General features: G+C 46.6%; 1 protein-coding gene across 2 annotated transcripts in view; it reads left to right on the top strand.

Annotated features, from left to right (window-relative positions):
- The first annotated feature begins 3,388 nt into the window (after window positions 1-3,388).
- SIPA1L3 (signal induced proliferation associated 1 like 3) overlaps window positions 3,389-23,936 on the top strand; it is a 127,419-nt gene continuing 106,871 nt past the window's right edge. The window contains exon 1 of one of the 2 annotated variants that reach the window (XM_079119922.1): window positions 3,389-3,449. The gene's annotated coding sequence lies outside the window, so the exon portion shown is untranslated. Of the gene's footprint in view, window positions 3,450-14,596; window positions 16,260-23,936 lie in introns of those variants that run through there. The other variant, XM_079119923.1, reaches the window with a different exon arrangement.

The raw sequence follows: 23,936 nt of genomic DNA on the forward strand, positions 1-23,936 counted from the left end.
GGCCTAGGATCCAGGCCAGGGTACTGCCTCTTGCCCATTCTTTTTCTGTTCTTGGTATAAACCAGTGGAAAGCAAGATGCTTAGCCTGTGAGTGTAACGTGGGTGACTGGTGAGCCACAGCCATGTGCATGCTGGGATTGCCATGACAGCTCCAAGGGCATCCTCCCTTCCCAGCAGTCTCAGGTGAGGCTCTGGGGTGCAGGTTCTAGCCAAACTCTTGGCCACAACCCCTCAGCATTTTCCTTTCCGGTGGGAGGGATCCCAGATTGATGGATTCCCACAGTTTCCTGCAATTGGCAGGAACAAGTTTCCGGCCCAAGAGGAGGCACCATTGCACACCACTGTTGATCTGTCTTTACAGAGCCATATGTATTGCTTTAGAGGAAGAAAGGGAGAGAAATTAGAGTAGTAGAAAAGCAATTTCCGCTGCAATTTTAAAAGCAGCTATTAAAATTTTACAAGAGGTTTATTACAGGGGCGTCCTGATCATCCCAGGAATTTTTTAAATGGGAAGTCTTGTGATAAAGGAAAATGTTTGGGTGCTTCTGGTTCCCTCTGGCCCTCCCAAGCATTTTGAAAATCAAAATTTTTAGGGATTCATAGACCAGCTTAGGGACAGCAACTGCCCAAGAGGCTATTTCTGAGTTTTTTACAACTGTGTTTTTTTCTGTATTTGCTGTTTCTATGTATAGTAACTGTTTCCTAAATTTATTTTTACTTTCCCAAATGGCCTGGTAGTGAGCCATGGGAATCATCAAGAACAGCAGTTGCCTCTGCCCTTCTGTGTTAGTTGAGAGTCATTTGGTTATATGAACAAATAGAAATTCAGGTCTGCCTTCTTTTGTATAAAAGTAAATGTTTGGGCTCAGTGGCCTGGGAGAGTCTTATAATGGCTTCAGGAATAGTGGGATCCAGGGCTTCCAGTGAAATTGCCAGGACCCTTTTCCTTGTACCTCTGAGTTCTGCTTTCCTCTGTGTTGGTTTACTCTGGGCAGGCTCTGAGTCATCAACATAAGTAGATCTAACTAGTTTCATCGTCCCAGGGGAAAATAAGCCATTTCTTTTTCCTGTCCTAGGGCAAGTGTCCATTGGCTCTTATCCTCGTATCCATGCCAGAAACAGGGAAGGTGATATAGTGGCTTTATTGTCAGTCAGGTCAGTCCCACCTCCCCCCCAACCCATGAGTGCGGTCGTTCACATAGAAATTCATGAATGAATGAGAAAAGAGGAGATTCAGAGAGCTGACCCAGGGACAGAAATGGTGCAGGGTGGGCAGAAATAGCCAGCACTCAGGAGCCTTCTCCTACTGAGTTCATGAGGCTGGATCTGCCCACATGGTTAAGTTTTTGTCTCTTGTAGGAACCTGCTCCATCTTTGCCCTGTTGCAGGTTTAATGTAGGAGTGTGTGTGTGTGTGTGTGTGTGTGGTGTGTGCTGGGGTGAATCCAGGGCCTTGTGCATGACAGACAAGCACTCTGCCACTGAACTCCAGCCCCAGCCCTCGTTTAGAGGTTCTTAATCTTGAATCTATGGATCCTTGAAGGGTAGAAGTGTAGAGGATCATGAAGTTGCCTGGGAAAAAACATTACATCTCTGTTTTTCTGCCATCTCCCTGAAATCTAGCATTTCCTTATGAATGAGAGCAACAAACCACAGTTGTTAGTAACACCTATGACTTTTGTCACACTGGAAACCACAGATATTTTCACATCACATTATTTATTGCAAGTATCATAAAGTGTCACTACTCATTTATTTCTAAATCACTGTAGTTATTGTTCCCAGCACTAGATCTCATAATTTAAAGCATTGATCATAAAGCATGGATGTCACCAAATCTCAGATTTGATTTTGTTTTACAAATATCTTGATTGTAATTTTCCTTTGTACTCTGGTATTGTACCCTTCTTCACCAGTCTGCTAGCAGGGGTCCCTGGCATAAGAAAGGTTAAGAACCACTTTGGGCTTCTCCAGGACCCACTGGGAGAAGATTTTTGAAGAGGTCCCAATTCCGGGACTCTAGAAATTAGACCAGCTGCTTGTTGGGTTTCCTTTCTGGGAGGCTTTCTGGAGGAACTTCCTGGCAGTGCCTTGATCTGGTTTGGGGTGGTGTTGGTCATTACAGGCTTGGGGAAGTGAGGCAGGGAGGCATTACCAGCCTGTGGTTAACCTCCCTTCATTGACTGTCAGCAGAATGTGGGCCAGCTGGGGGTCTGGCGCAGGCTCAGGAGCAGGGCTGCCTGGGTCCCTGTCCCAACTATAGTATATACTTCTAACTGACAGGGCAGCCTCAGCTAGTGGGTCCCTTACCCACTCTATACCTCAGTTTTCTCCTCTGAACATGGAAGTATTACTAGTTTCTACTCCTTGGGACAACTGGGAGAGTGAAGTGAGTCAGCACAGGACACAACACCGCACAAGGGTGTAAGTGTCATTACTGAATGATCATTTCATACAGGGTGACTCTAGGTTGTTTTAGATCTCATCTTTCTGACTTAGGGCCTGTCCTTTGCTGGTGCCTGGAATGTGATGGTGAACAATACAGACTGGCTCCTCAGCCTGGAGATGTTTGTTTTCCATGAAAGAGTCATTCAAATATGAGCAACCAAGCTGGTAGCATTGGCACACACCTATGATCTTAGTGACTCAGAAGGCTGAGGCAAGAGGATGCAAGTTCAAGGTCAGCTTGGGCAAAATAAAAAATAAAAAGGACTGGGGATATAGCTCAGGGGTAGAGCACCTAGATTCAATTCCTAGTACAATAATAATAATAATTATTATTATTATTATAATTATTTGTGTATGTAACTTGACTGCTATATTAAATATTCAGGCATAGATTTATAATGTAAAGTTATAAGTCAGGACAAGTGCTATTTCTTTGTCATTCCTCTGCTCACAGCTGTCTGAAGGAAATGTCCCTTATGATGGTCCTCCATCTATCTGCCCTCGTTTCCCACCACTTGCCCTCACTCATCTGGCACCAGCCACTCTGGCCTCCTGGCTACTCTGGAGGTGTTCCACACTGACTCCAGCCTCAAGGCTTTGCACTGGCCATTTCTGTGTCCAGAAGGCTCTTCCCCAAATAGTCATACCTGACTCATCTGTTTAGGTTACTAGCCTCTCCTTAAGGAGGTCTTCCCCAAGCACTCCATGTGAAGTAGCAGCCCTGTCACTCTCACCCCCAACCTTGTATCGTGCGTTTATTTATTGTCTTCCTCGCCCACTAGAAGGTCTGCTCCCTGAGAACAGCAAATTTCTTGGCCCTGGTGCATTCTCAGTGGCTGGCTTATAGTTCCATAAACATTTGTTAAGGGAGTGAATATGTGAATGAAAGGTAGGTAGCAGGATGACTGAGCTAGACAAAAGACATACGCTCTTTTTTCTCTCTCTTTGAAGTTGGCTGTCCCGTGACCCTCAAGGCACATTAGTCTCCAGAATATACTAAGGGTAAGTACAGCGTGGTTGTTCATTTTCTAAAAATTTATAATGAGCATATCTAAACATGTTTATTATTACCTTTTAAATTATACAAGGGTCTCAGAGGAAAAATGGAAGTATCCCTCACTGTCTTTCCATCGCCTGTGAGCACAACACTCCACTCAGAGGTGGTTACGATCAACTGTCAAGTGGGTGTCCTGCCAACCTTTATTTTAGTTTGCTGTGTAAGAAAACGGAACTGTTTTAGCGATGCTTCTGGAGCATGCTTTCTGCTTCCTCAACAGTGGTGTGTCTTGGAGATCTTTATAAGCATAGATCAATATATTGCACTCATTTTTTTTTTGTTTGTTTTTACTATTAATTTGAAGTTTTACATAGAGTAAAACTCACTTTCTGGTATATAGTTCTTTGAATTTAGACAAAGGTATTCAGTTGCAAAACTGCTATTATAATCAATACAGAACCAGGTCCAGTGGTGCACACCTCTAATCCCAGGGGCTGAGGCAGGAGGATCACAAGTTCAAGGCCAGCCTCAGCCATTTAGTAAGACTTTTAACAACTTAGCAAGACCCTTTCTCAAAACAAAAAGAACTGGGGGTATAGCTCAATGGTAAAGTACCCCTGGGTTCAACCCTCAGCCCCCAAAACAAAAAAAAGATACAGAATGGCCACATCACCCCACTGTTTGAGTGTACTGTTTTCTGTAGGTCAAAAATATAGTGCAGGTCTTTGCATATAATTAAAATATGTACACGTGGTAAATACTTACTTGTAATCTGTAGATTTTGAATATGTTATATTTAGGTTTCTGGGTTTTGGTTTTTTGCTAATGAACATCCTCCTTTCTCATGTCTGTGAAATGGAGTCTAAACAGTGGAGAAGTTCTCAGTCTGTGTGTCATTCCAGTTGTGAGACATTCCTAAATGAAGATATCAGCCTTTGCTGGCAAGGTGTTAGGTAGTGGGTGTTGTCTGATCTTTGAGGAACCAAGAGACCCTAATAACATGGAAGAAAATTCTGGCATGCAGACTCTGGGCACAGAGTGGTTAGCTGAACTGCAGAGACCAGTCATTCAAGCTGTGGAAACTGCGTGAATCTACATGGGCTGTCTCTTGGCTCTTCACTGGGTCTCATCATGTTCCTTCATCCTGGCAGAGCTCTTCCTGGATACCTGGAGTTGATCATGGGACAGTGTGTAGGGGCCAGGTTTCCATCAAAGGATGTTAGCATAATTTTTATTAACTCTTATTTTTTATGTTATATTTTGCAGTATTAGGGATTGAGCCCAGGGACATTCTATCGGTGAGTCACATCCCCAGCTCTCTTTTAATTTATTTTTTATTTCAAAACAGGGTCTGGCCAAGTTGTGCAGGCTGGCCTTGAACCTGTAGGCCTCCTGGCTCAGCCTCCTGAGTAGCTGGGATTATAGGCTTGTGCGACTGCAAGTGGCTAGCTCTTTAATTTTTAGTTTCCGAGTTACGAGAAAGTTGCAAAAATGCTATCTACCCTTGCACTAGCTTCCTCTGATGTTTCCATTTTATTCTACTGAAGCACAATAATCAAAACCAAGAAGTTAACACTGGTCCAGTACTATTAATCTGATTACTTAATAATCAGATTTAATCAGATTTTGTCAGTTTTTCTACTGATGCCCCTTTGCTGTTCCAAGATGCTTTCCAGGATCCCATGCTGCATTTAGTTGTCACGTCACTTTAGTCTCCTCCAATCTGTAACAATTCCTCCATCTTCCCTTGTCTTTCATGACCTTGACACTTTGGAAGGAGACTGCTCTGTTGTTTTGTAGGATGTCTGAATTTGGGTTTGTCTTATGTTTTCACGTCTGATATTTGACTGAGGTCATTCATTGTTTGGAAGAACACCACAAAGGTGATGTGCCCCCCTCAGTGTATCAGATGGGTCCACCATGTCACTGCGTGTCGGTACTGGCAATGGTCACTTGGTTAAGGTGGGGTCTGCCAGGTGTCTCCGCTGTCAAGCTAGATTTTCTCTTTATGACTAAAAGATACATTGGGAGAGATAGTTTGAGACTATGTTAATGTCCTGCTTCTTCTCAAACTTCCATTGGTGATTGAATCTTGCCTGCAATAGTAATTACTGAAGTATCTTCCTAACAGTGATTTTGTGTATGTCTCATTCCATCCGTGTATATTAACTGGAATTCTGTAAGGAAGAACAGGTTCCTTTACCCTCATTTATTTATTCAGTTATTAATTTATATTGTATGGACTCAGGCTTTAATCTAGCACATTCCTTTTTGGGGGCGGGGAGGTACTGGGAATTGAACTCAGGGGTACTGGACCACTGAGCCACATCCCCAGCCCTATTTTGAATTTTATTTAGAGACTGGGTCTCACTGAGTTGCTGAGTGCCTCACTTTTGCTGAGGCTGGCTTTGAACTTGCAATCCTCCTGCCTTAGCATCCCAGGCTGGCACACTGCTTTTTAATGTGGTAGAAATTTCCAAATTTCTAGTGAATTCTTAGCAATAAGGAGAAAAATAAGTTTTGTGAGTGCATTGAACCCAAATTGTGCTACATCAGATCAATTTTCATGGTACATGAATAAGTCTGAACCCAACACGATGAATGTGAGCTTAGTTTGGTGCTCTGAGCATCACCTCATGCTGTCTCCAAATAACAACCTCCACTGAGTCAAACATCAGACATGGCAACACCAGACAACTGCAAATTCATCATTTTCATTTTATTTTTTTAAGCTGCTCTTTCTTATAGGAAAAGATAGCAATTTTCCATTTTTTTAGTGACCATAAAGATTCCTTCTTAAATGTTTAAATTGAGTTGTTTTAAAGAAACTATTTAGTAAGTAGTTGCATAGGTGAGATATAGATGCAGCTGAAAAGGAAGGGTGGAGTACGGTGACCAGGGTTTGATGAACACTGTATTGGCCCAGCCTTTTGCTCTTCTTCCTGTAGACCAGGGGTCCCCAGTTATAGGCCTGAACTGAGACTGGCAAACAATGACCATGAATTGAGTTCTCTCCCAGACCAGAAACCAGGTGGTTTCACTGCCAACATTAGTTTGGTGGCTGAGTAGTGCCAGAACGGGAGCTGTGTAGGTTCTCTTGGCCTTTCCCCTCATGGTTACAAGGTTGCTGCTGTAGCTCCAAACAGGGAAGAATTGATTCCAGTGATGTGTCACCACTCTGGACTGCTTAGACACCCAAAATTCCTCAGAAGATTCCACTTCCAGCTCATTGGCTCATTCTCCAAGCAAGGTGAGAAAATCCATTCAACTTTCAGCCTTTTCTGAGGAGGTAGCCGGAGAAAAAGGGGAACTGAGTGTTGCATAGGTTGGCCAGCCAAGTGTTTGGTTCCTCAAGGGAAGAAGAGCAATGATAACTGACATTAGGGGTGCTGACTGTGCGCCAAGCCCTGCTGTAAGCACTTTATGTGCATGATTTCAGGCCTTACGACTACCCTATGACGTCACTCCTGTGATATCCATCCCCAGTGTAATGATGAGGAAACTGAGGCGGAGAGTTGTGAAGCCACTTGGTGCCCAGAGGACCTGGGGTGGGAACACTTAAGCTGTCTTCAGGGCCCATGGTCTTAGCCTCTACATGGCGTTGCTTCATAAGAGATCCAGGGGTCCCCATCTGCACTCTGGCCTCCATTTAAATTCTTCCATCAAGAGAAAAACAAGGCAGCGTACCTTGCTTTGGGAGAAGTTGTGATCATTTCAATGCCCCCTTGTGAATCACTTCCACCTGTGTGAAACTACCTCCCTCTGGTCCTGGTTCATTCCTGGGAGCTCCACCAGCCACATGTCTTCCCAACAGCCCTCAGGGGCTTTCAGATGGCCAAGGAAACAGGTCCTGACTTCCCTTTTCCAAATAGTCAGTACCTGCACTTTTAATTATTCTCCCCAGAATGAGGCTTCCAGCCTTGGTGACTTTCTCTGAAGTTCTGCTGACTGGTTCAATGCACATTTAATGTGCACCTCCTCTGTGCTTGTACGTTAGGTGTTGTGAGGACGCAGCTGTAGCTGAGGTAGTTTTGTGACTGAGTAGCCTGTCCTCATGGGGTTCGTCAGCCAGTGAGGGAGGCAGCCCTCAGACAGGAATAGCCCAGAGTGGTCACTGCTGTAGTGGGAACCCCAGAGTCTGTAGGAATACAGTGGAAGGGTCCAACTTAGCCTGTGGAGGGGAGGGGCTCCTTGAAACAGCTTTTTAGGCCTTCAAGGAAGAATAGGGATTCATCAAGGAGCAGTTTCTCCCTTCTTCCCAACTCCCCTTTTTTCAGTGAAACTCTTTCAGTGCAGCTTGCCTGTCCGAATTTGTGTCTTCCTCTGTAAAGTGAAAGGTTTAGACTTACGTTCCCATCCATCCATCCAGGCAGTCAACCAGCAGTGACTGGGCATATCCCACATGGATGTCCAGGTGTTGGCAGAGCCATGCAGGTGAATAGCCACAGTGAGGAACAACCTTGCTGGGAAACCACAGGACCGTGGGAACCCAGAACAGACTCTTAGCCTTCACTTGGGGTTTTAAGGAAAGCTTCCTGAAGGAGAAACTTTTTAAAAATGAGTTGATGTGGTGACCGAGAGCATGGACTCCAGAGTCCAGCCAACCTGGGTTCCAGTCTTAGCTGAGCCACTCACTTGCCCTAAGTGCACTCTGAGAGCTTCTGTTATCTACTAAGATTGTTTTGAGGATTAAAATGTACTTATGAATTTCAAGTGCTTTGTGCCAGGATAATGCAGGATTGTGGTGGTGGTAGCAGCAGCTCATTCATCAGTCCCTCCTGTGTGTCAGAGGTGAGGCTGCTTAGTGGCCAACCTGTGAGGTAGCAAGGGTTAGCTGCTGCCACCATCATTACTGCCCTACCCAAAGTGAGAGTGTGTACCTTGTGCCAGCCCGGAGCTAGCAAGGTGCCTGGATATAGCAGGTCTGTGCTTTGGGAACGGGACTTTTGTGACCTGGACCAGAAACACAAGTTCCTTTGCTGCGTATTGGAAAGCCACAGCTGTTGGCCTCTCAGTCCCCTTTCTCATGTAGTCCCCGAGCCTCTCAGCATTGGCCTCCGGAGCCAGTGGGCTGCCCTTGACCGCCGTGGTCAGAACGCATGGATGCTCTGCTCAACCCGTCAGCCAAGTTCTAAATTAGACCTGACAGTGTGATTTATTCTCTGGGACAGAGCCGGGAGGGCAAAGCCCCAGTGGGTGATTCTGCGGGAAGGTTGTCAGCCCGAATTAGCCCTGGCCCTTCATGCAGCCTCACCGCTTCAGTGTCTTCCAGCTAATAGGGTTTTCCAGGGTGTCACTGGCTTCTGAACATCCCCAGGGGCTGGGACTTGGTTGTGATCCCTACGGAGTTTTGTGCTCTGTCTGAAGGCATTGGGGGCTTTGGGTGCTTTCATCTTCCCCAACAGAGGAGAGAGGCAATTCCTGGGAGCAGTTCTTTGATCTCCTTCCCCAGACCTTTCACTGAGGCTCAGTACTGGCACCTGAAGGCCACTGCCTTGTTCCTCACCACCCAGTTGGATTACAGTGTCTCTGCCTTTATTCATTCACCAGAACGTGAGTGATGGATGCAGTTGTGCTTCAGTCACAAATTAACCCTGAAATCCCGGAGGTTAGGCACTAGAAATGACCATTTCTTATTCATGACACAAGGTAGGGCAGATGGGGACTTGCCTTGAAACTCCACAGCTGAGACATTTAGCCTCCAGGGACGCCACAGCGGGAGTAGAGAACTGGAGGGTCACACAGTAGGGCTTGTAAGACCCAGAAGCAACACATTCACTTTTGCCTGTACCTGGAACTAGTCACATGGCCCTGCCTCACTACAAGGGGGTGGAAATGTGGGGGTGGCCTGGGTGTTCAGTGAGCAATAAATATCATGACTATAATAGACAGGGATGGCATTTATTCAGCACCTACTGTATGCTGAGCCTTCTCAGTGCTCTGGAAACACATTGGGTCTCCGTCTTCCTGTAGCTTATAGTTCAGTGGAAGAAACAAAATTTAAGTAAGTAATTACAGCAACTACCGGTAAATATATCTTTGCTAAATGCTTTGTCAGAGGAGTCCAGGGGGCTATGGGATTATACCCGAGGGAAGGACTCCTGACATGTTCATAGAGGTCAGGAGACATCTGCCATGGGTCTGACATTTGGATGAGTAGGTCTTAACTGAGTGGGGTGAGAAGCAGGGAGAGGGTTCCCTGTAGAGGGAATAGCATCATAGGGAGCAACATTGGTGGACTTCAGATATGGGAAGGAGCTTGATTCTTGAAGGAACTGAAAGAAGGTTGCAAGAAGGGGAGAGGTGGGTGGGATAGACCTTGGGTCCAATGGCTATGAGGGGTAGTTTGCTATTTGTGACATCCATCTTTTGGAGACATTGATAGAATTAAATGAGCTCAGTCATTCTTTCAATAAATGCTGAGTTCCTACTCTTTGGCAGGCAGCATTTTAGGTACTCCAGACACACCAGTGAGCAAGACTTGCAAATATCCCAGTTCTTGTTGAGCTGGCATTCTAGAAGGGGGAAACCGACAATAAACAGGAAAAACAATTTTACCTGGTAAAAAACATGGGTGACCAATAAATAGGATAATGTAATACAGAGCACATAGTTTGGATGTATCTGGCTACAGGTAACAAAACCCCCTTTCATGAAAGCCTAAATAGGAACTGTCCAGGCTCCGCAACTCAAAAGTGCAGGGGTTCTTTGGATCACCTTCTGGGCTGGTGCAATAGCAGCTCAAAAGTGGCTCTGAGGACTCAGGCTTGTGCAGCCAGCTCTACTGTCCACGATGTTGCCTTCACTTGCAGGCAGGTCCTTCTGCAGTCATAGGACATAGGTAAAAGGTGCCATGGGTGGTCTCCAGTGGGAGAAGAAGCTTTTTCAAACCCTGTGTGCTCTAAGGATCTTCTGCTGGCCTGCCTTGGTGGCCAGAGAACTCTAGGAGCCAGTGAGAGAGCAGGACAGAGGCCTGCAGCGATATCCAGGCAGGGCAGTGCGGAGGGAGGAGGGGCGGGTTCTGGGTACAGCTCAGAGGTAGAGTGGATGGGGCTTGTGATCGCATGGTTGCTCAGGTAGAGAGGAATGCCGGGTGGACAAATGCACGCATGGGCACACACGTCCATCTTGTTATGTGTTTTCTAAGTCATGGACACTATCACATGATCCTGCTTGTTGGTCAGCAGTTTTTTTTTCACCAGGTAAATCATTTATTTCTCAGACTCTGCGAAATCCTACAGGAAAGAAACTTCCTTCTTTGATCATGGCACCCTTTTGTTTTTGAAGACACATGGTAACATGTTCTGTAGTATAATTTGGGAAATTTTGCTTTAAAAATGATTCTCATCCTTGCTACTCATTAGACTCATGAGTTAAATGAGCTCAGTCATTCTTTCAGCAAATGCTGAGTTCCTGCTTTATGAGGAGCTTTAAGAAATTTTAAGGCTTGGGCCCTACTCTGGACCAGTTCAGTTAGAATCGCCAAGGGTGGGACAGGCCTGGGATATTGGTATGTTTGTTTGTTGTGGTTTTTTGGTTTGTTTGCTAGCTTGTTTTAAAGCTCCCTAGCTGATTCTAGTATGTGGTTGAGGGTTAAAACTGCTACTTTATAATTTCCTCGGGTGAACTTCACATTGTAAAAACTTCATTGTCTTTCTGATTTCTGATTATCAAAGTAATACTTGACTCGTTGTTTGTAAAAAAGAAATCAAAGAACCCAGATCCCCCAAGATAATCACTTTTGCAAGCTGAAGTCAGTACATGTCTTCCAGATTTTTTGAAATGCTTCTTCCAAACTAATAGTGTATCCCAAAACAAGCAGAGTCCCTGTCTTTATAAAGAAAAGATTTTTAAAAATACAGTTTGGGGGCCTACTTGAAATGCTAAGGTTATAAATTGCCTAAATCTTCTGCTTGTTTATATTTTTTAATTTACTAATTTTATGAGACATTTTGACTCCTGAATCAAAAATGTTAAATTTCAAAATGTTGCTTATTTATATTCCCTCACAGATCCTAAAACAGTGTTATTCCCACTCTTCACAGGGATCCTTATCACTAGAGTCACTTGGTGTCATCTACATGTTTCCAAATGCATTGTCTCTCCCTCCATCTGGAGTGCCAGTGGTGTGGCACTTCCTGAATTTGTGTATTATCTTGTATTAAACAGCACCCAGCTCTCGAGAGCTTTTTAAAAATTCCTCTTTGGGGCTAGGGCTGTAGCTCAGTGGTAGAACACTTGCCTAATATCCCTGAGGCCCTGGGGTTTAATCCCTAGTACTACAGAAAACAAAAACAAAGTCTTTTAGTTGTATATTGGTGATCTCTAAGCATAGTCACTAATCTATTGTATTACTTTAAAAAAAAGAAAAAAAAAACTTTGCTCTTCGAGGACAGTTATTGGAAAGGGATAAATGGCTGGATAAATGTAAACATACAAAAGCACTTGTTCCTAAATCAGACTAATTATTCCAATATGAATAATAAATAATGTCATAAGAAAATTAAATTTCTTCATCTAAGTTCATCCCATATAGTGGTACTTGGCTCCCAGACATTTTTCAGGTAGGTCTTGTATCCTACATTTTGGGTAGGTCTTGTATCCAAAATAAATTAGGTTAGCCACATATAAATAACTCTCTCTCTCTCTCTCTCTCTCTCTCTCTCTCTCTCTCTCTCTCTCTCTCTCTCTCTCTCTCTCTCTCTCTCTCACACACACACACACACACACACACACACACACACACACACACACCCCTTTTGTTTTCTTTTTTCTTTTTTGGTACTGAGGGTTGAACTCAGGGGCACTTAACCACTGAGCCACATACCCAGCTCTTTTTTGTATTTTATTTAGAGACAGGGTCTCCCTGAGTTACTAAGGGCCTGGCCACGTTGCTGAGGCTGGCTTTGAACTCGTGATCCTCCTGCCTCAGCTTCCTGAGCCTCTGGGATTATAGGTGTGCACCACCAGGCCCAGCTAATTTTTAAAATTCTAGTTTAAATGCCCCACCATATACAGCAAGACTTTTACCTCAAGGATTTTAACTTGATTTAATGTTGCTTACAATTATTTGTGTCCCGTCCCCCCCCACACACACACACACTTAAAAATCGTTAAAGGGCCTGTTTACAGTGACTTGCAACATTTGGAATTGTGGGGCTAAGCCCGTGGGAATAGTTACCACGTCTGTTATAAGTATCCCTCCTTTAAATTGTTGCCAAAACTAGCATCATTTGAGTTTTTAGTCCCAAAGAGTCCTTTATTAAAAAGAAAATAGTACAGAAGACTCTGAAAGACAACTCTTATTTCTGAGGATAACTTAGGGAGGACAGTTGCTTTATATTTGGGTAGGTCTTGTATCCAAAATAAATTAGGTTAGCCACATATAAATAACTAGCTCAGTGGTGTTGGATCTTCCTGTGAGGTGCAACTAGTTGGTAAGCCCGAGTTCTCTATGTCCCAATACATTCATTCATAATCATAGTAGTTCCCCTTGACCTTGGTTTTGTTGTTGTTGTTGTTGTTTTGTTTTTTTTGGTCAATGGTACTAGAGGAGATGGAATCCAGGACCTTGCATGTGCTCTATCACTGAGCTACATCCCTCATCCCGTATCATTGGTTTTGCTTTCCTAGGTTTCAGTTAACCTGTGGTAAACTATGGTTCAAAAATATTAAATGGAAGATTCCAAAAGTATGCAAGTCACATGTTTTAAATTGGTTTTATCACACTATATTGTTATAATTATTCTATTTTATTATTGTTAACCTCTGGGCTTAATTTATTAGTTTAGGTGCATATGTAGGTACAGGAAGGAGCCTAGTGTATTTAGTACTCACTGTCTGTGGCCTCAGGTATCCCCTGGGAGCCTTGGGTGGTATCCGCTGCAGATCAGGAGGAATGCTGGATTCCCTGTGAGCTGTCCTAGGACCCAGTGCAGACGTCATGGAGGTGGCTCTGCACTGTGTGGGAATCCCATCACTCCATTTTTACCTGTGTCTCTGGCCAAAGCACTTAGCCTTCCTATGTCTCACTTGCTCCGACTGTAAAGTAGAGGAGCTGATGTTGCTTAAGTCAGTGGTTGTGGCACTCAGGGACGTCCTTCAGAGCCACCATCCCAGGTGGACTGTGATCCATGCTGACAGGTTGTTGCTGCAGAAATGATTGCATAGTTTACCAGTGCACCCCAGCCTCTGCTGGGTTGCCTTTCTAATCCAAATTACTCAGAATTCCAAAATACATCAGAGATTTGGAAAGGTCGCATGGCCCTTAGCTTAGTTCCTGGCACATATTCAATGCCATGTCAATGTTAACAATGTATGGTTATTATTACTATTATTATTTAAAATAAATACCTCACCACCCTTAGTCATCATTATGAAAATGCAAGTGATAATCACAATGAGGTACCATTACACACCCACCTCAAAAATGAAGACAACAGGAGGAGATGAGGTCAGAGTTCCACATGAGGCCTTTTCCCTGGATGGCTAGCGGGAGGGTTCTGAGCAGAGAAGGGATGTGATCTGACCCACATGTTAATAGAGTCCCTCTGGCTGTATATGGAGACAGAAAATTGGGTCAGGAGTGCCTTCTGTGGCCCATGGTCCAAACAGGAAATAGTGGGAGTAGGGAGCAGATCCTGCTTATACCTTGAAGATGGAGCAAACAGTGCATCTTACTGGCCTAGATGTGGGGCTGAGAGAGAGAGAAGGGCCCACAGTGACCTTGAGGTTTTGGCTTGAACTCCTGATGGATGGTGGGGGTTTTGCGTTTAGGAACACCAGGGCCGAGTCTTGCAAGGAGCTATAAAGTCGATGTGAAGGATCTAGAATGCAGCTTTGGCTCTGATCAGTGTGATACCTGCTAGGCAGCCATGAGAGGGAGGGCAGTTGGATTTACAAGTTTAGAGTTGAGGGGAGTGGTCCTGGCTGGAGAAGGAAATGTAGGGGTCCTCAGTGGAGACATGGCATTGGAAGCCAGGGACCCAGGGACCACCACCTGGGTAGGGGTATGAGTGGAGATGAGAAAACCTGCCCAGAGAGGTGGCAAGGAATCAGCCAGAGAGGCTGGGAGGGGGACACCACGAGGAGGTAGGAGACCAGGAGGACCCATGAGGAGGAGGAGGGGGCTTAGCAGTGAGGGACCCTGTGCTGTGAAAGATGGCCAGTGGGAGCAGTTTCAAAGAGATAGGGCTCTGTGGCACCTCCCCAGCAGATGTGCATGGTGGAGTGTGTGGCCCGCCTGCTTTGTTCATCGATGTTAAAGCGGTGTCTTCTGGGACTGGGGAGAGGTCGGGACTGCGAGAGCGCCTCAGGCTTTCACCCCGGAGTGTGCCACATGTTCTGCCGACCTGGGCTCTGTCCCCAGTGGATACTAAGGGCAAAGGGGCATTGGAAATGTAACCCAAACATCTGGGTGCCCCCCAAACTAACAGTTTACTGAGTTCCTGGTGCCGTGGGCATCCCATCTGTAAAATGGGAATAACGACAGTGTTGCCCTCCTGAAGCTACTGCAGGGAGTTGAGATAATGCTGTAAAACAGGGTGGGTGTTTAATAAATGTGAGCTGTTGTTAAAAGTAGTACTAGCATTACCACTTTTCTGACTTCATGGCCCTCATCTGTTGGGGTGGGGGTTAGGTACCAAATAATCACTGAAATAAACAATTTACTGGGGTAATTAAGCTGTAAGAGAAAGGTACAGGATGCCTTGAGAGAGAAGGGCGTGGGATCTTCTTCCAGGCTGGGTGGGAACAGGGTCTGAGGAGGCTTTTCTGAAGAAATAGGCTGTGTGCTTACCCCTGAAGGGTGAATAGGAACTGCAGCAGGAATGGGCTGGAGGCCAGAGTGTTAAAGCTGCTAGAATAGCCTGCTCAAAGGCCCCAGGGTAGAAAGGTGCTGGGTGTGGTGGAGAAACAGACCATGTGATTCCAGCAGAAAGATGAAAAGGAAGGGGCATCAGGACCACAGGGTTGGCCGTGCTGGGCTTGGTGAGTCAGGATGAGAGATTTGGACTTTCTTCCCAAGGTCCTTGGGAGCCAAGGAAGGGTTTTAAGGAGAGAAGTGATACAGTTTCATTTCAACTCCTGTGTGCACTTTCGAGGCCTGACATCCTGACTCCCTTCCTCCCCTGCACAGTTTGTACTGATTGCTGAAAGCCAGGGTCAAAGTCAGAGACTCCCTTCCCCGTCCCCCACATGGCACCTTGAAGCTTCATGCTGTCATCTGACCACTTGCTCTGTGGCTTTAGTTTTCAGTAAAGGAAAAGAAGGTGCCCTGGTTCCAGACTGATGAATTCAGTCACTAAGAAAGAAATTGCTTGCTGATCCACCCCAGGCCACCGGGAGGCCTGCAAAACAGGTCCCAACAGTCCTGCCTCTCCTCAGAAAGCCTCCAGGCTTTGGTGACTCACAATTCCTTCCTCTCAGAGAAGGGACCCTGGCCCACTCCCCACAAAGATGGCCTCATTTCCTCCCGGGCCCAAAGCTGCCAACTGCCCACCCCTTCCCCCCATTTCCCTATTTCTTTCGTAAAATGCCATCTAATTTGCTTCTCTCGGTTCCCTCTTGTGGGCCAAGCCCTGGAGAGAGGTGGAGCAAGCCAGGAGGGAGTTTCCAGATTACTTTTGTCTCCTGAGCACCACACAGGAAATGACTCCTTTGTGGGCCAAGACCCTGTGCCTCCCCCGTTTGACAAAGACCCATATGAGCCTGCCAGCACCCTGCCAGCCTAGGAATGCTGTGGAATCCCCAGGGTGTGCAGAGGCCCAGGTACCCTGAGCAGCCCTCTGGTCCTGTGCTCTGGCATCTCCTTGTGGGTAAGTGGAGGACCTTGCTCTTCCTTCTGCTGTGCCTGTGGCTGCCTCCTCCGAGCAAGTTGGGCTCTGGCCCTGCAGGGAGGGTCTTCCCTTCAGAGCGCTTGGCTATGTTGTGCCTGTCTTGGGAAAGCCACAGAGCTTATAGCTGTGGCTTATTAGCAGTGCCCCTGGCTGCCCAAGGGGCAGCTGGACTTCCTCTCAGCTGGCTCCTTGCTGCTGTGGGTTATAGGTATTGACTCACTTAGTGCTCCCAACCAACCCTAGGAGTTAGGCACCACCTAACTGTACAGATTAGGGAAACTGAGGCACAGATAAGTAATGTCACTGCCTGAGCCACACAGGTAGAAGTGGAGCTAAGATTCGAACTCAACCCATCTGGCTCCCTAATTACTCCGCTGTGCCTCCCATGAGCCCATCCTCCTCCTTATCACGTCACCCCATTTATCTTCTTCATAGCACTTATCATTGCTGATCACTTGCCATGTGTGGTGCCTGTCCACACCCCACACCATCAGCTCTCATTGATAGTATGCCTTCTGATCTCGAGTGTTGCTGTATCCCAGCATCTAGACCACTACCCGGCACACGCAGCTGCTCCGAAAATCTTTTTTTTTTTTTTTTTTTTTTTTAATGTTAATCTGTAAGTCTGTATAGAGTGAATGAACTGAAGTTACCAGCAACAAAGATACAGAGGGCTGGATCTCAGACACTGCTGGTGAGAATGTGCAATGGCACAACCACTCTGGAAAACAGATTGGTGGTTTCTTCAAAAACAAATGGATAGCTGCACAAGCAATCCTATAACCCAGTCAGTGCATTCTTGGGCATTTATCCCAGAGAAATCAGACTTAATGTTCAAACAAAACCCGTACACCATTGTTCATAACCCCAAACTGGAAACAGCCCACCTAGCCCATAGCAGATGAATTGTTAAGACAAACTGTGGAGAGTGCTACTCGGCAGTAAAAGGGAGCAAAGTATTGATTGCTGAGCAATTTGGATGAACCTCAAGGAGATTATGCTGAGCGAGAAAAGCTAATCTGAAATGGTTACAGTGTGATTCCGTCTGTCTGACATTTTCTAAATGTAGAATTATACAAATTGAGTACAGCTTGCTGGTTGTCCCTGGTTAGGAACAGGATTGATGGGAGATGGGTGTGGTTGCAAAAAAGCAACATAAGGGATGTGTATGGTACTGGAACTGTATTTTGTTTTTTATGCTGTGGTTGGAACCTGGGGCTCAGTGCATGCTGGGCAAGCACTCTATAAGTAAGCTGCACCCCCCAATCCCTGTTCGTGTCATAGTTGTGGTAAATACACAAACACACAGGTGGCAAATTTGCATAGGACAGAGTACACACATACTCAAGCACAGAAAATCTGAATAAAATCAGCAGATTGCATCACTGTCAGTATCTTGGTGTTGATATTATACTGAAGTTTTACACAATGTTACCATTTGCCAAACTGGGTCAAGTGTATATGGGATCTCTCTGTACTCTGTCTTATGATTCCATGTGACCTTACAATCATCTCAATAACAAATTTTCATTTGAAAAAGTTGCCAGTGAGATGCGGGAACAGGCTGGGAGGGCAAGACAGACAGAACCCAGGCCTTGAAGGCTGAGGGCAGGAAGTTAGACTTGGCCCTGAGGCCAGTGATGGGGGAGTTTCAGGCTTGAGAGGGACCTCTCCAAAATGCTGCACTGAGATCAGGGTCAGAGAATCAGGTGAGAGAGTTGCAGCTGAATGCAGGAAAAAGTCATGTAACCAGGAGTACCTTGTAGGGGGACAACAGACCAGTCCCCAAAACAGAGGGTCAGGGATAATTCCCAGGATCCTGACTGGTCAGCCCTCCACCTGTGTTTGGCCGCATAGCACAGCTTGCTGTGCAAGGGAATGTGCCCTGGTTCCAGCCTCCTCGTCATGGGGGACCCTTCTGTGAGCCTGGGAACCTGGAAAAAGAGCATGGGGGAGGGAATGGGGCACACAGTATGTGTCAGCAGTCAGTCCGTCTCTGTTTTGAGGCATAGGTTACTTAGTTGCAGACACATCAAAATTGCTTGAACGTGTACTCAAAACAGACAGGCACATTTTACTATATGTAATTGTACTTCAAGAATTAAATAAGTAGATACACCAAACAAATAATAATGCTAATGAAATAGCTGTGTGCCAGCAGGCCCAGTGCTGAGCACTTCCCTCGTGTTAATGCAGCAGTTCCCTGAGGGAGGTGCCTTATGGACCAGGCAATCCCAGTGCAGTCCCTCCGCCACTTGCACAGAGCCCGTCCCTCTGAAGAGCAGTGATTGGACCCAGGGCAGGCTGACTGCAGAGTGTGTGCTCCTTTGTCTCCCCCCACCTCGCTTGCCCTTTAATCTGACAGAGTGACAGTGCACTGCAGCCTGGAGGTCCCCTTGCTGAGGTCCTTGGGCCATGTGTCATTTCAGAGCTCCCAGCAGTAGCCCAGATCCAGAAGTTCGACCTTTGATTCAGGAACAAAGCAGCTGCAGGAGAGCCAGGCTGGGCTTTCTGGTCCTGTCTCTCATCCTCAGCTCCAGCCAGCTGGGGATTAGCCCCCTGCTGTTATCAGGAGAAATAGAACAGAGAAGCTGGCTGCAGTGCCTGTTGGAAGGATGGGGAAGACCGAGTAACATGAAGTAACCCACTGCAGAGGTTCCTGAGCTCCTGCACAGAGAGCTGTGCAACCGACTGTCCTCGTGGCCTCTGGATGGGGCAGGGAATATGCAGCTGGAGACATGTACACACTCTCCTTACATAGGGATTAATTGGCCCTTCCAGTTTTTGCCTCTGATCCCCTGTTTCCCTCTTGCAGAAAATGTCCCTTGTTTGACAAAAAAAAGGCTGGCTCCTGCGTGGGTCTCTATTAGGATGCCGTCAGGTGCAAAGAACCTAAACCCTGGCACCATCTGGCCAAACAGCAGACATCAATATGTTTTGGGAGTCCAGGGGTGGGTGGCATCAGGCAGGACAGAAAGAGCAGCTTGCCATGTCTGTCAAGGATTCAGGTGCTGAGCTTTAACTTCCTCCTAAGGCCTCTATGTATGATACTTGGCCCCCAAATGGAATCCAGTGACATCCAATGCCACTTGCTTTTCTTATCTACAGACATCAGGAAAGGGACAGACAGAGGAGTAATGTGGGAGTGGGGAGAATAAGGAAAGAGAGAAAGAGAGATAGAGAAAGGAGGAGGAGGAGGAGGAAGCCTTCTTCCTCTTGGGTTCAAAAACTTTCTTTCAGGCTACATTTGGTCCAACCTAGGTTGTGTGCCCCCACCACAGAATACTGCACCCTGCTTGTCTTTGACCAATTGGAATCCATCTTCCAGGAACTGGGGAAGGAGAAGTGGGGATGAGCAGACAACCAAATGCCCACCACAGTAGGAAGAGGCCTCCAAAGCTCCGTTCCTGTCCAGGGCTTAACTGAGTCAGCCAGTGTACCCAACAGATTTTATGGTATTCAAGAACAAAGAAGTATGGTGTTCTTGAGCATAGTTAATGACTGTCTGGCTTCTGCCTCAGCCTCTTCTACCCTCACTTGCCCCCAGAGGAAGGACAAGTGGGTCTGGCAGCCAAAGAGCACTTGACTGGTGGCAGAGGGGCAACCGAGTGTGCGTCCCCTTCCTTATCGTTGGGTAGGTTTTTTATTCTTTAATCTCCATCCCTCCCCTTGACCCTTCTTCCTCTTGTGTTTGTGTTATGGTCATAGCTTTGTACATATCCTTGCAAAGTGTATGTTGGGGCTTGAGTGAAGAGTCGACTTTCAGAAATGGTTTTGGGCTCCGTGTCACATGCTTTCTGTTTCTTCTGGTTTTTGCCCAATGGCATGTGTTTGAGAGCTGGCCACGTGGCTCTGTGTGCATCCAGCCACTGCAGCAGCGCTACAGTGACACCCCCCTTCCTGTGTCTGAACCTGAGGGGTTTGTACCCATGGTCATAGCGTGACCAGGGATGAGCATTCTCTCTTCCCCAGGGATGGCCAGGCTGTTGCCCATGAGACCGCCCTGAGCCGTGCTCCCTGCGGACCACAGGAGGGCCCGGCTCCCCCATTTGCTTCTCACTTGGCTGTTACCCTGCTTCCTAATTTGCGCCTGATGGATGTAAAATGGGGTCTCAAGTTTTAATGCTCTAATGATCATTCTGTCTGTGTTCTAGGCTCATCTTTCCATAGGAGACCCAGTCAGAGATGCAGAGAGGGGGAGAACAGTCACAGAGAGCAAATTCTAGAGCTGGATGATCTGGGTTCCAATCCCGACCCTGCCATTTAAGGCAACTTACTTTACTACACTGAACCCCACAGCTTCCTTAAATACAAACTGGAAGTGATAATAGTATCTGTATCATAGGGAATATTGAGGCTCTAACAGGGTTATATATGCCACGTGCTTGGAAGTGCTTAAGACCATGCCTGGTACGTATGTGCTGGGAAAGTGTTAGCACTTGTGATCAGTGTTATTACTGGGTATTTTAATATTGTCTAAATATCCAAATATTTTATCCTCTCTTAATTGACATCAGAAGTCACCTGTGGAGGCATTTCAGACTGTTCCTTAGAAACCATGGAGAGTCAAAGTTGTAAAAAGACACATGGTGCTTCCTCCATGTTTGGGTGAGGTAGTAGGTGTGCATTTCTATGTAGGTGCTTTTTAATTTTTAAAAGTGTGATGTGTGATTAAAAAAAATTAAATGTTACAAACGTATATGAAGAGCTGGGCACAGTAGTGCATGCCTGTAATCCCAGGGATTTGGGAGGCTGAGGCAGGAGGACTGCAAGTTCAAAGCCAGCCTCAGCAACTTAGTGAGGTCCCAAGCAACTCAGGGAGGCCCTGTCTCTAAAATACAAAAAAGGACTGGGGATGTCATTCAGTCGTTAAGCATCTCTGGGTTCAATCCCTGGTACCAAAAAAAAAAAAAGAAAAAAGAAAAAAAAAGAAGTAAAAATTGAAAATCTGGGCTGGGGATATAGCTCAGTTGGCAGAACACTTGCCTAAATGCTAACCAACACAAGGTCCTGGGTTCAGTCCCCACCCAGCATCACAAAAAATAAAATAAAATAAAAATAAAATTGAAAATCTTACTCATTTCCTGCACCCCACCTCCAGGTCTACTTTCCGAAGGTAAAGTAACCATGGTAAGTGAGTTGCTTTGTCAGCCAGGTTAAAGGCCTCTGGAGCAGGCATTTAACTAGCTCTGTGACTCAGGCAAATGACTTTGTCACTCTGTCTCAGTTTTCTTGTCTATAAAATGGAGAAAGTAACTATCTATATTACAGGGTTTTATGATTATATATTACGGGCAAAGTGCTTAGAACAGTGCCCGGCGCGTGGTGTTAGTGTTCATGCTTCTGAAATTCAGTGTTATTGCTGTTTACCAGGTTTTTTCCCCTCTGAGGGTCACATAATTTCTTTAATGAGATGTGAGGCGTGCATTTTCTTCATAGCCAGCGTTAGTCACTTTTCAGGGTCTCCTGGGCGTTGTCCCACATTTGCAAGTTAGATGTTCTCTCTCTCTCTCTCTCTCTCTCTCTCTCTCTCTCCCTCTCTCTCCCTCGCTCTCGCTCTCGCTCTCGCTCTCTCTCGCAACAGGCATATCAACTTATGTAGCCAGTGTTTTCATGGGGGTCCCTCAGGTGATCTTTCTTCCAGCCCCAGGAGCACTGCAGTGGGGAGCCTTGTCCAGGCAGCCCTGGGCTCCTGGCCTCATCCTGGGATCACTGGGTCCACGGGTGTGCATGGTTTTAATTTAATGAGCTGACAGTTGCCCTTGAAGAAAGTTCTGGCACACCCTCACCAACAGACCTTTCTTTTTACCTGGTGGATTTGGTTTGTTTTGGTAATGGGAGATCTCAGGCCGTAACAGGTGGAAGCAGCGCACGTTGTCTGTGTGTACATACGTGTACATACGTGTCACCAAGTTCCACAGACATGGGCACACTCATTCCCTACTTTTGGGTCATTTTGAAACAAATCTCAAGCATCAGCTCATATTGGGGGTCAGGTGCCCACATGTGCCTGCTTCTTATGGGAGAGCAGGGGGCATTTCCATAAAATAATGCCAACGTGCATTATTCGCTTCCCAAGGTGCATCTTCTCCCTTGATTCTCAGGTGCCCCATCGGGAAGGCAGAGTCGATTCTAGGTGTTTTATTTAGAGGGAATTCAGTTTAGACAGTTTGTTTAAACAGATGGAGGAAGAGAAAAACCAAAAAGGGGCAGAGAGGAAGCCCCTAGAGGAGCAGCTGGAGCTGCAGGGACACAGCCCGCCGCAGCAGGTCAGGGAGGTATCCCCTGTCTGAGATGCTGTCCAAGATGGAGGGCCTGAGGGAGAACCTTCCGGGCTTTCCTGAAGCTAACCAGGAATCCTGAGAAATGTAGTTCCCATAGCAGGACGACAGACAGTGGATCAAACAGGGAGCTTGATCCCTGCTTTACAGATGAGAAAGCCAGGTTTAAATGGCCTGTCAGGGAACATTATTTAGTGATGAGCACCACCCCTGACACCTTGACTCTCTAGGTGCAACCTGAGGCAGGTGTGGGCATTGACTGCCAACTGTGAGGCCCTGCTGTGACAGGCCTCCGTGGTTACCAGATCTTCCTGGGCTGAAGGAACCCACTCCCCAATCCGTGCTCAGAGCAGACACTGACTTGTTCCTGGCCATTGGATTGGGTTGTGCCCTGGGCTAAGGCAGTCCTTGCTGAGGACATTGTACCAGCAGACAGAGCCCTTGCTTGCCTGGAGGGCTCCCAGGAGAGCAATGTTCCGCACCAGGAGAGATGCCAGAGGAGCTTTCCAGCACTAAGCAGCACAAGGTGGCTTCTAAAGGCAGCTTTAGACTCAGGTGGGCATTGGGCATGTGGCTTCCTGGAGGTGGGGCCAGCAGGGAGAGAGGAATGGTGCCAGATACGTAAACAGAGAGGCTCAACAGCAGTGCGAGGCTTGAACAGAAGCTTAGAAACTCAGTTACACAGGAGACCCCTGGCCAGAGCCATGGAGCTCCCAAGACAAGCCAGTCCCTTCTTAGAAAGCAGACCTTGTTTCAGTTACTTTACATACGTTAACTTAGTTCTCATGATAATCCTCGGAGGTAGGTACACTCACCCCAGAGCAGCAGGCGAGTTGCAGAGGGGTCGTGGCAGCAGGAGTCCACATAGTAGGAGTAGAGTAACAGCGGGCACGCGTCTCAGCGGTTACCGTGCCAGGCTCTGCCCTTGGAGCTCATGTCAGCTCCTTTTGTCTTCATCACATTCCTATGAAGGAGCTACTCCTGTTTCCATTTTACAGACGAGGCAGCTTAGGCACAAAGAGATTCTGTGACTTGCCCAAGGTCCCCCAGCAGAGCTGGAATTCAAATCCAAGTAACCTGAGTTCAGAACCTGTGCCCTGAACTGCTGCTGTCCCCTGAGTGAGAGAGAAGAGTGCACACCAACTTGCCCAGTGATCTGCACTCGACTCTCACATTCTACCTTGGTAGAGGCTCATCACATGACACAGTGGTCACCGTTTGCCAGGCAAGGAAGCGATGAGAGGCTGTGGTGACAGCAGCTAATGGGCCTCCTTGGCATCACTCCAGGTCCTGTGCTGAGGGGTCCTCATGTATGATTAGTGAAGCTTGTTCTGTGACCCTGGAGGTCAAGACAGTCGAGGAAACTTAGGCTCAG

The sequence above is a fragment of the Sciurus vulgaris genome (assembly GCF_902686455.1).
Source record: "Sciurus vulgaris genome assembly, chromosome: 17".
Lineage (NCBI taxonomy): Eukaryota > Metazoa > Chordata > Mammalia > Rodentia > Sciuridae > Sciurus > Sciurus vulgaris.